Source organism: Loxodonta africana, chromosome 8 (genome assembly GCF_030014295.1).
Source record: "Loxodonta africana isolate mLoxAfr1 chromosome 8, mLoxAfr1.hap2, whole genome shotgun sequence".
In the NCBI taxonomy this organism is placed as follows: domain Eukaryota; kingdom Metazoa; phylum Chordata; class Mammalia; order Proboscidea; family Elephantidae; genus Loxodonta; species Loxodonta africana.
In genome coordinates, this window is record NC_087349.1 from 132,104,754 (window position 1) to 132,117,624 (window position 12,871).

General features: G+C 40.8%; 1 protein-coding gene across 11 annotated transcripts in view; it reads right to left on the reverse strand.

Annotated features, from left to right (window-relative positions):
* The window catches only part of RET (ret proto-oncogene), a 118,772-nt gene that overhangs the window by 17,663 nt on the left and 88,238 nt on the right, over window positions 1-12,871 (reverse strand). For 8 of the 11 annotated variants that reach the window (XM_064290331.1, XM_064290330.1, XM_064290341.1 and 5 more), the window contains one exon: window positions 990-6,373. The gene's annotated coding sequence lies outside the window, so the exon portion shown is untranslated. The remainder of the gene's footprint in view (window positions 1-989; window positions 6,374-12,871) is intronic. The other 3 variants (XM_064290333.1, XM_064290332.1, XM_064290334.1) reach the window with 3 other exon arrangements.

The window sequence follows — 12,871 nt, forward strand, 5'->3', positions numbered from 1 at the left end:
GAAAAAATAGAAGACTTCCAGACGATAGCGTTAAATATGTTTAAAGACAGCAAAAAACACACAGAAAATAAACTAACAGAGATCAGGAAACAAACTGAGGAACAAAATGAGAAACTCGGTAAGGAGATAGAAGATATTAGAGAAAAAAAAATTACTGGAACTGAAGAATAAAATAACTGAATTAAAAAACACAAAGAGAAACATTAACAACAGTTGAACAGACAGAAGACAGAATAAGCGAACTAGAAGACAGAGTATCTGAACTTATTAAGTATCAAGAAAAGAGAAATGAACAAGGAAAAGCGAACAAAGCCAAATGGAAATTAAGGGATTCAATTAAGAAATCAAACATTAGAATTATTTGAATTCCAGGGCACCATGATAATAATAAAGGCATAGAAAGAATCTTCCAGGACATAATCATAGAGAATTTCCCAGACCTGAATAGGCAATCAAGCTTGCAAATACAGGAATCTATAAACTCCGATTAGGAGAAATACAAAGAGAGCCAACCCATGTCATATTCTAATAAAATTCCTGAAAACCAAAGACAAGGAGAGAATTTTTGAAAGCAGCAAGAGAAAAACATATCAGGGTCCTTCATAAGAATTAATGAGGATTTCTCCCCAGAAAAGCTGGAAGCCAGAAGACAGTGGAGCGACATATATAAAATATTGAAAAACAACTGCCATCAAGAATTATTTACGCAGAAAAGTTCTCATTCAAAAATAGGGGGGGAAAAGACATTTCCAAATAAACAGAAGCTCTGGGACTATGCCACTACTGGATCAGCTCTGCAAGTATTACTTAAGGGACTTCTCCAAATGGAAATGAAAGAACATTAAACAAATACATGAATCTACGCATGAGAAATAAAAATGAATAAGCAAAAAAAAGAGCTCTCCAAATAATGCAACAGCATGGGCAAATATAAGAACAAAGCATATATTTTCAGGGAATAAGTTCAATATAGGTAGTCTCCGACTTACGATGGAGTTCTGTTCCAATGACTCCGGCTATGTCGGTTCTGGCAGAGTTGAACACATCTTTTTTTTTTTTTTTAGTTTTCATTATTATTGACTTTTATTATCTTTATAAATCTGATCTTCATTTGTCTTTGGGGATTGAAAACATTACATATAAACTTACAGACATATTTTAATACATACATAAAAAAAGTACACAAATCATAATAATTTACTCCAATGATGAAGAGTTGGGCAACGGCATTTTGTCAGCTGCAGAAATAACTTCACTTGTGGAAGGTTCTGCATCATCTGGATTATCCCTGGGAATGAGGATGGCATTTCTAGTCAGAAAATTAGTGAGAGTTGCCTGTATGGTTATTTTCTTTTTTCCTTCATACATTTCATGATAACATCTCACTGCTTTCCAAATCTGCGTATCGACTCTAGCAAAGCAATTGGCGTTTGGGTCCATGTCTTCAAGTTTAGAAAACTAAATCTATATGGTACTGTTTTGAACAGTAAATGATGAAATTGAACATTTGCAAGTAAACATCTGACAATGATAACATCAGCAAATTATGTGCTGAAACACTGTATGCAGGACATGTTACTGACGATAAGATTTACAAAGAAAAACCAAAATCAAAAACAAAAGATGGACAGGTTTAAGTGCAGTTCGTCATAACTCAAAAGATGTTTTAAGTCGCAACTACCTGTACTTAAGTTTCACAAGTAATACGACATTAAATGTATTAAGAAATAAATAGTAATTAAACCTATCAGATCTATAATGATGTCAATAGAGGCTCACCAACAGAAGAGCGGGAGAGAAGAGCAAAACGGGGATAGTTTTTTTTTCTTTTTTTAAATTGTGCTTCAGGTGAAAGTTTACAAGTCAAGTTAATTTCTCATACAAAAATGTACATATATATAGTTTTGTGGCATTACTTGCAATCACCACAGTGTGATAGCACACTCCCCCTTTCCACCCTGGGTTCCATGTCCATCCGACCGGTTCCTGTCCCTTCCTGCCTTCTCTTCCTGCCCATTTGGTCTCATGTATCTAACTGAACTAAGAAGCATACTCCTCACATGTATTCTTTTTTGTTTTATAGTCCTGTCTAATCTTTGTCTGAAGAGTAGGCTTCCGGAATGGTTTCAATTCTGGGTTAAAGGGGCGTCTTAATTATCTAGTGCTGCCATAACAGAAATACCATAAGTGTACGGCTTTAACAAACAGAAATTTATTTTCTCACAGTCTAGTAGGTTACAAGTCCAAACTCAGGGCGCCGGCTCCAGGGGAAGGCTTTATCTCTCTGTTGGCTCTGGAGGAAGCCCCTTGTCCTCAATCTTCCCCTGGTTAAAGAGCTTCTCAGGTGTAGGGACCCGTGTCCAAAGGACGCGCTCTGCTCCTGGTGCTGCTTTCTTGGTGGTATGAGGTCCCCAACTCTCTGTTGCTTCCCTTTCCTTTTATCTCTTGAGAGATAAAAGGTGATGCAGGTCACACCCCAGGAAAACTCCCTTTACCTTGGATCAGGGAGGTGACCTGAGTAAGGATGGTGTTACAATCCCACCCTAATCCTCTCAACATAAAATTACAATCACAAAATAGAGGACAACCACACAATACTGGAAATCATGGCCTAACCAAGATGATGCATAATTTTTTAGGGGATACAATTCAATCCACGACACAGGGCATCCGGGGTCCATAGTTTCAGGGGTTCCACTAGTAACTGTCAGACCATTAAGTTTGGTCTTTTATGGGAATTTGAGTTCTGCTCCAAACTTTTCTCCTGCTTCATCTGGGACTCTCTGTTGTGTTCCCTGTCAGGGTAGTCATTGGTGGTAGCCGGGCACCATCTAGTTCTTCTGGTCTCAGCCTGGTGGAGTCTCTGGTTCATGTGGTCCTGTGGTCTCTTGGGAGGAACAGTTTTAATATGTTAATGCATATTACTCGCCTGTATATTAAATGTTGCTGTAACTACAAGTTGTGTAATGTATTACATGTGGTAACCACTAAGAAATCACCTAGAAAAAATACACAGAAGCAGAGAGAAATCAAAATGGCTCATCATAAAAATGCAGCCAAACACAAAAATAACAGAAAAATGAGAATAAAAAGACAAATCTAAGACTCAAAAAACATAGAAAAATAAGCGAAGTACAATTTGTTTTCAGTAATAACCTTAAATGTAAATGGTCTAAACTCCCCATGCAAAAGGCAGAGAGTGACAGAACAGATTAAAAAACATGACCCATCCTTTGGCTGCCTACAAAAAAACACACCTTAGACATAGGACACAAATACGCTGAAAATAAAAACATGGAAAAAAACATTTCCTGCAACCAGTAACCAAAAAAGAACAGGGGTGGCCATACTTATATCAAATAAAACAGGCTTTAAACCGAAATCTATTACAAGAGATAAAGAAGGACACTGTTGTTGTTGGATGTCGTCAAGTTGGTTCCAACTCACAGCCACCCCAGGTACAACAGAACGAGATACTGTCCCGTCCTGCGCCATCCTCACAATTGTTGTTATGCTTGAGCCCAGAGTTGCAGCTATTGTGTCAGTCCATCTCATAGAAGGTCTTCCTCTTTTTCACAGACCCTCTACTTTACCAAGCATGTTGTCCTTCTCCAGGGACTGGTCTCTCCTGACAACATGTCCAAAGTACATGAGACAAAGTTTCACTGTCCTTGCTTCTAAGAAACATTCTGGCTGTACTTCCAAGACAGATTTGTTCATCCTTCTGGCAGTCCATGTATATTCAATATTCTTCACCAACAAGGACATTATATAATAATAAAAAGGTCAGTTTGTCAAGAAGACGTAACAATCTTGAACATATACGCACCTAACACCAATGCTCCGAAATACATAAAAAAATACTGACTAATGTGAAAAAGGAGAAACACACAACTCCATCATAGGGGACTTCAACACACCACTTTCAATTCTGGACAGAACATCTGAAAAAGATCAGTAAAGACACTGAGGACTTAAACTCCAAAGCCAATCTGACCTAAAGGACATATATAGGACACTCCACCTATCGTCACCTATCATTAGAATATACATTTTTTTCCAGTGCTTATGAATCATTTTTCAGACTAAGCCATATGCTACAACACAAAACAAGTCTCAACAAATTTTAGAAAGGTTGAAATCATGCAAAGCATCTTCTCTGACCATAATGGTATGAAGCTGGAGATCACCATAAATAAAAAATAAGGAAAAAGAAATTACATGGAAAACTAAATAACACACTGCTTAAAGACTATTGGGTCACAGAAGAAATCAAAAGTGAAATTTAAAAAATACTTAGAATCAGACAAAAACGAAAACATATCAAAACCTTTGGGATACAGCAAAAGAAGACTCAGAGGAAAATTCAAAGCAGTAAATGCCTAAATTAAAAAAGAAAGATCCAAAATCAATAGCTTAAACCAGTAACTTGAACAAATAGAAAAGCAAGAGCAAAAGAAGATCAAAGCTACCAGAAGAAAGGAAATAACAAAGATCAGAGCAGAAATCAATGAAATAGGAAACAGAAAAACAACAGAATCAAGAACATGAGTTGGTTTTTTGAAAGACCTTTACTGATTTTGTTATAGCAAATCACTGGCTAGACTGACAAAATAAAAATACAAGAGGCAAATAACCAAAATAAGAAATGAAACTGGAGACACGACAACAGATCCAACTGAGATAAATAGGATCATAACAGAACTCTATGAAAAACTGTACTCCAACAAACCTGAAAACCTAGATGAAATGAACATATTCCTAGAAACACAATACCTACCCAAACTAACATAAACAGAGGTAGAAAATTTAAACAGACCCATTACAAAAGAAGAGATTGAAGATGTCACCAGAAAACTGTCAACAACAACAAAAAGCCAAGGACCAGATAGCTTCACTGGGCAATTCTACCAAACATTTAAAGAGCTGGCACCAATTCTACTCAAACTCTTCAAAAACACAGAAAAGAATATTCCTTAACTCATTCTATGAAACCAGCATCACCCTGATAATCAGGCAAATATATCACACACACACACACACAAAAATTACAGACCAATACCCCTCATGAATATAAATGTAAAATTTTCAACAAAATTCTAGTGAACACAATTCCATAACATACGAAAAAAAATCATATGCCACAACCAAATGGCATTAATACCAGGATTGCAAGAGTGGTTCAACGTTAGAAAATCAATGTAATTCACCACATAAATAAAACAATGGAAAAGAGCCATATGATCATATCAATTGATGCAGAAAATGCATTTGCTAAAACCCAATATACCCTTTCCTGATTAAAAAAAAAAAAAACTCTCACCAAAATAGGAATAGAAGGGAAATTTCTCAACATAATTAACCACATATATGCCACACCAATAGCCAACATTATTCTCAATGGAGAAAGACTGAGAGACTTCCCCTTGAAAATGGGAATGAAGACAAGGATGCTCATTATCACCACTCGTATTCAATACTGTACTAAAAGTCCTAGCCAGAGCTATAAGGTAAGAAAGAGAAATAAAAGGTATCCAAATCAGAGAAGAAGTAAAACTATATTCACAGATGACATGATCCTATACACAGAAAACCCTAAGATTCCACAAGAAAGCTGCTGGAATTAATAGCAGAATTCAGCAACACTGCAGGTTACAAGTTCAACACACAAAAATCTGTTGGTTTCCTCAACATTAACAAGTATCCAGAAAAGGAAATCAAAACAACAGTACCATTTACAATAGCCCCCAAAACAATGACATACTTAGGAATTATTAACCTAGCCAGGTACATAAAAGACTTATTCAATGAAAATTATAAACTACTAGTAAAAGAGACCTACATTCCATGCTCATGGATTCAAAAACTTAATATAGTGAAAATGTGAATACTACTGTGATGATTAAGGTTGTGTCAACTTGGCTGGGCCATGATTCTCAGTGGTCTGGCAGTTATGTAATGATTTAGTTTGGCAGTTGTGTAATGATGCAATTTGGCAGTTATGTAACGTCTTAGTCATCAAGTGCTGCTATAACAGAAATACCACAAGTGGATGGCTTTAACAAAGAAAAATTTATTTCCTCACAGTCTAGTAGGCTAGAAATCCAAATTCAGGACACCAGCACCAGGGGAAGGCTTTCTCTCTGTTGGCTCTGGAGGAAGGTCCTTGTCATCAATCTTCCCCTGGACTAGGAGCTTCTCTGCAGAGGAACCCTGGGTCCAAAGGATGTGCTCTGCTCCCGGCACTGCTTTCTTGGTGTTATGAGGTCCAAATTCTCTGCTTGCTCCCTTTTCCTTTTATTTCTTGTATGACAAAAGGTGGTGCAGGCCACACTCCAGGAAAACTCCCTTTACTCTGGATCAGGGATGTCACCTGAGAAAATCACAAAATGGAAGACAACCGTGCAATACTGGGAACCATGGTCTAATCAAATTGACACATATTTTGGGGGGACACAGTTCAATCCATGACAGTAATGATGTAGTTATTCTCCATTTTGTCATCTAATGTAATCACTTCCATGATGTGATCTGATGTGATCAGCCAATCAGTTGTAAGGGGAGTTTCCTCAGGGGTGTGCTTCTGGCAAAGTTTGCTGGCTGTTGCCTACTCTGAATCCTGCATCTGCCCATCATTATTTCACCTCTGGTTCTTGGGACTTAAACTAGCAGCCTGCCGTCCAATCTGCTGATCTTAGGTTCATCGGCCTCTGTAGCTACATGAGCCACACACACACATATATAAAAATAAACCCACACCCACTGCCATTGAGTCGATTTAGACTGCCCCATAGAGTTTCTAAAGAGAGCCTGGTGGATTCAAACTACCAACCTTTTGGTTAGCACCCATAGAACTTAACCACTATACCACTACCAGGGCTTCCTGGTGTATGTATACATTTATATAAATATATACACACACACACATATATATACACACACACATATATGCACACACATACATATATGCTTCATTGGTTTTGCTTCTCTATAGAGAACCCAGCCTGACAACTACCTAAAGCAATCTACAGATACAAATCCAACAACATTCTATACAGAAATGGAAAAACTAGTGACCAACTTTATACGAAAGGAAAGACACCCTGAATAGCCAAAGCAAAATTGAAGAACAACAACAAAGTAGGAGGCCTCACACATGCTGGTATCAAAACATACTATACAGCCACCATAATCAAAACAGCCTGGTATTGGTTCAATGACAGACACATAGACCAGTGGAACAGAACTGGGAACCCAGAAATAAATCCATTTATGGACAGCTGATTTTTGACAAGGGGTCAAAGTCCATTCAACGAGAAAGAAACAGTCTCTTTAATAAATGGTGCTGGCAAAACTGGATATCCACTTGCAGAAAAATGAAACAAGTCCGATACTTCACACCATATACAAAAACTAACTCAGAATGGATCAAAGACCTAAATGGTAAAGATAAAACTATAAGGTTCCTGAAAGAAAACGTAAGGAGAAAGTTGTGGGACCTTATCTTTTGTGAAAATAGGATAACAAATCCACAAATAGCAGAAGACAAATTAGATGAATGGGACCTTACATAAACTGAAAAATTATGCTCATCAAAAGAGTAAAAAGACAACCTACAGACTAGGAAAAAATCTTCGGAAATGACATATCCGATAAGGGTCTAATCTCTAAAATTTATAGAAAAGTTCAACAACTCAACAACAAAAAGATAACCCAATTATAAAATGGGCAAAGGACATGAACAGAAACTTCACCAAAGAGGACAGACATTCAAGTGGCCAACAAACACATGAAAAGATGCTCACAATCATTAGCCATTATCCACTGCCATTGAGTCGATTTTGACTCATAGAGACCCTACAGGACAGAGCAGAACTGGCCCATAGAGTTTCCAAGGAGTGTCTGGTGGATTCGAACTGCCAACCTATTGGTTAGCAGCCATAGCACTTAACCACTACGCCACCAGGGTTTCCAAAATCAAACCTGTTGCCATCAAGTCGATTCCGACTCATGGCAACCCTACAGGACAGGGTAGAACTGTCCCATAGGGTTTCCAAGGAGCAGCTGGTGGATTCGAACTGCCAACCTTTTGGTTAGCAGCCAAATGCTTAACCACTGTGCCACTAGGACCCCATCATTATCCATTACAGAGATGCAAATCAAAACTACAAGATACCATCTCACCCCAGCTAAAATGGCACTGATGGAAAAAAAAAAAGGTAGATAACAACAAATGTCGGTGAGGATGTGGTGAGACTGGAACCCTTATCCACTGCTGGTGGGACTGTAAAATGGTACAAGCAGTATGGAAAATGGTATGGTACTTCCTAAAAAAGCCAGAAATAGAAACATCTTATGTGATGGTTAAGATTGTGTGCCAACTTGGCTGGGCCATGATTCTCAGCATTTATATTCATCACTCCCATGATCGAATCTGCTGTCAGTAGCCAATCAATTGAAAGGGAGTTTCCGTGGAGGTGTGGCCTGCATCTGAAAATAAGAAGACATTCTGCCGTTTTTGCTCACTCTGGATCCTGCAGCTGCCTCCTGTTTGTTTGACCTCTGGTTCTTGGGACTTGAGCTATCAGCTTATCTGCCAATCTTGGGATTTGTTAATCTTCACAACCTGTGAGCAGCAGCTCTGCTCTCTGACCTACCAATCTTGGGTTCCCCAGCCCCTGCAGCTATATGAATCAAGAAAAGCCTCTATACTGATCCACAGACTTGGGACGTTCCAGCCTCTACAATCGCGTGAGCTGTTTCCTTGATATAAAATCTATATATATATTTATACACTTTATAGCTTTTGCTTCTCTAGAGAACCCAGCCTAAGGCACCTTATGATCCAACAACCCCACTCCTAGGTATATACCCTAGAGATCTAAATAAAAGAGACATGGGCAGACACGCACACCTTTGTTCACTGCGATATTCACAATAGCAAAAAAATGGAAACAACCTAAGTGTCCATCAATGAATGAAGGGATAAGCAAAATGTGGTACATACATACAATGGAATACTATGCAACCACAAGGAACAATGATGAGTTCGTGGAACACATTATGCTATGGATAGGCTGGAGAACATAATGCTAAGTGAAATAAGTCAGCCACATAGGCACAAATATTGTATGATCCTCCTTTTATAAGAAGACAAGAATAAATATAGAGAGACAGACCAATGTTCACTGGTGGTTACCAGAGAGGGGTGGGGAGCAGGGGGAATCATGTTCTAGATCACAGATACTTGTTACTTTTGGTGATGGGAATAGTACCATGGAATGTGGGTGTAGCGAGCAAAGCCTGACGACAGCAATGTCATTAAGTGCTCAACAGAAAAGGATGTTTGTACTTAAGAATTTTGCATACATAATATGGCAACAACACCAACAATGCCCAAAACATAAGTGTATGGTCACATATGTATGTGTATAGGAATATAGGAATAAGGGTAGGTACAGGTGTATACCCACGTGTGTGCAAATACAAGTACGTCTAAGTACTGACATGTGTATGCAAGCATATATATTCACAGAAGACACAATTACAGATATCTCTCAGACACAACCAAATACCTTGTGTGACTGATTTTCTAGGTTTGAAGGCTTATGACCTTAGTCTCATACGGCAACTCAGTTAATTAACAGAATACAGCCCCTGGAGAAGGACATCATGCTTGGCAGAGTACAGGGTCAGCGGAAAAGATGAAGACCCTCAAGGAGGTGGATTGATACAGTGGCTGCAACAATGAGCTCAAGCATAACAATGATTGTAAGGATGGCGCAGGACCAGGCATTGTTTTGTTCTGTTGTGCATAGGGTTGCTATGAGTCGGAACCGACTCGACGGCACCTAACAACAACGGTTGAAAAAGTTGATGTTCTGCATCCTAGTGAGGTGAATAGCGTCTGGGGTCTTAAAAGCTTGTGAGCCACCATCTAAGATACAACTATTGGTCTCTACTCGTCAGGAGCAAACGAGAAATAAGGAAACCAAATACTCAAAAAAAACTACCAGTCTCCAGGGCTAATGGCCTACACAGGCCTCGGTCTCATCTACCCTGAGACCAGAAGAACAGTGGTGCCCAGCTACCACTACTGACGGTTCTGATTAGGGCCAAAATAGATGGACCCTGATAAAAAGGGAGAAAAACGCGGAACAGAACTCAAATTCTTATCAAGTCCAGACTTGCTGGACCAGTTGAGACCAGAAGACCCCCTTAGATATCGCCCTGAGATACCCTTTAAGCCCTGAACCAAAGCAATCCCCTGAGATCACCTTTTAGCAAAATAACAGAGTGGCACACAAAATAAAGGAAATTACCCATAAGTATGGTGCTCTACTAAAAAACCATCTATGAGACCAAAAAGTCAACAACTACTCTAAAGCAAAGATGAGAAAATAAGTGGAGCAGGGAAACCAGAGCACTGGAAACGGAACCAACACAACGCAATTAAAGAAAATGTTGACACACTGTGAAAAATGTAACTAATGTCACTGAATGATCTGTGGGAAAATTCTCAAATGGGAACTTAATGTATAAGCTTTCACCAAAATCTCAATAAGAGATTTTTTTTTAATTGCCTGCGTATCTAAAAACCAGGCTAAGAAAATACGTCTAAGTTTATCAAGTCCAGGGCTTAAGAATAGTTCAAGTTTAAGATTTACAGCAAAATTTTCATTCTGCCAATAAGATCATCACAAATAAAAGTATTGCTACTGTTTTACAAATTATTCCTCAGTAACGTGTTAAAGGAAGAGTGTAATTTTCAAAATGAATTCTCTGAACAACAGGGGATGGGGGAGATACTACAACTCTATACTTTTTGCACAATTTTTTTTCTGTAAGCCTAAAACTGCCCTTAAAAAAAAGTCTATTAAAAAAAAAAGATCTAAAAATGCAAAAGGCTCCCCGTCCCAGCGTCTCATCGCCGACGAGACGTACACATAGGAATGAATGCATCTTTTAAAGACGTTCTGCGTGCTGGTTTGGCAGAATCAGAGGATGCTATCAGAAAACACTTTTCTAAAGCAATAAAGAGGTAACAGCTAACTAAAAGCTTGCCCACGGAGAGGAGCAGAAAAGGTGTGAGCTTTTCTTTTAAGTGATAAAAATAAAACACTGACACACAAACCAACAGTCTGGCTTCACCGTTCTCGAAACAAAATTCAAGCCCCGACAACCTAAAAGCTTCTCCCTGAAGCCAGAGCAGATTCCGGTGACAGAACCTGCCAGCCCGGCCCGCGCCCCGCGCCCCGCGCCGCGCTGCCCAGCCAAGCCGACCGGAGCCGAGGGCGAGGCTGGGCGAGGATCGTGTCGGCCGGTACTCACCGTGTCCACCGGCGCCGAGCAGCGCGGGCACACCCCGCCGGCGCCACCGCCGCAGCAGCCTCTGCCGCCAGCCTCCCCGAGCACCGCCAAGTCGACAACGGCCACTTCCGGCGCGCGCGAGGAAACGAGGCCGCCGCCCCGCCGCGCTCGCCGTGCCTGGCTGCGCCCCGCCCACGCCTCGCCCCCGTCCCGCCCGCGCCCTGTCTCCTCGCCCTGTCCGCCTGTGCCACGCCAACGTCACGCCCAGTACGCCCATGCCCCGCCCAGCGGCTCGCCCGCAGCTGCTGGCGCAGTGGTTCGGAGCTCGGCTACCAACCCAAAGGCAGGCAGTTCGAATCTACCAGCCGCTCTCTTACAATATTGATGAATCGATTATCTGCTTAAAATGTGTGTGTGTGTGTATGCGCGCACTTAAACCTTTGTGTGATGCCTAAAAGGATGTGTGAGACTGAATGGCGGGTGGCCAGCAGATGTCGGAGGCAGGGCGCTGATCCTGCCTGCATCGTGGCGGGAGTGACTGGAGAGTAGGCGAGCACCGCTCTGCCCACATGCACGCCAAAATAAGCGCAGGTGACCAGGCCCAGAGGAGCCGTGAGAGGTTAAATGGTCCCTCGCCATTTAACTGCTTATCCCTGGGCTGTCCCCAAGGTACTGACCCAGGTGAGCCACATCTGCCCTCCAGCAGGCAGTCCAATGCCCAACCTGTCTAGGTGGAGCTCAGTGGTGCTAAGAACTGGTGCTCCAGGGCCTGGCGGCCTGCTTCAGCCCAGGCCTCTTCTCCTTCCCAGCTTCTCCACAGGGTCTCTGGACTTAGACTCTCTAAACCTGTTTCCTCAGCTGTGTTCTGGGAACAGTAAAAATAGTATGTGCTTCATAAGGTGGTTGTGAGGTTGCAACTTTGTATTGGAAGGTCTGAGGCTGTGCCTGGCAGGTTGTTATCATTACTAAATGTCTTAGTTAGAGCCAAAGGCTGGGGTTTCTGTGGGTGCGTTCCAGGACTGTACTATAGGGCGGCTTTGAGTCGCAATCAACTCAACAACAACGGGTTTGGTTTGGACTTTAAGTGTTTAAAGCAGCTAGCAACAACAAGTGTTCAATGAAAGTGAGTTGAATTGATTAAGAATGTGTAAGGAACCCTCCTTTGCCGAGCCAGAGTCTGTCACCTGACCAGCTCATGAGCAGATGGCATGCCTGATTAAATTTACTGCATGTCATAATTAAACTTTTCATTTGATTGGGTGGATCTGTTCTCGCCTGGAGATTAGTCTGTGCAAGCTTGGTTAGTGTAAATCGCTTCTCTAGTGTCTGAACCTACCGTGATTGTTTATCCTGCAAGTCTGAGGATCCAATTTGGGGGCATGGATTAAATTGTGTCCCCAAAAAATGTGTGTATAATTTGATTAGACCATGATTCCCAGTACGTATGATTGTCCACCATTTTGTCATCTCATGTGATTTTCCCATGTATTGTAAATCCAGAAACCCTGGTGGCGTAGTGGTTAAGTGCTACAGCTGCTAACCAAGAGGTAGGCAGTTCGAA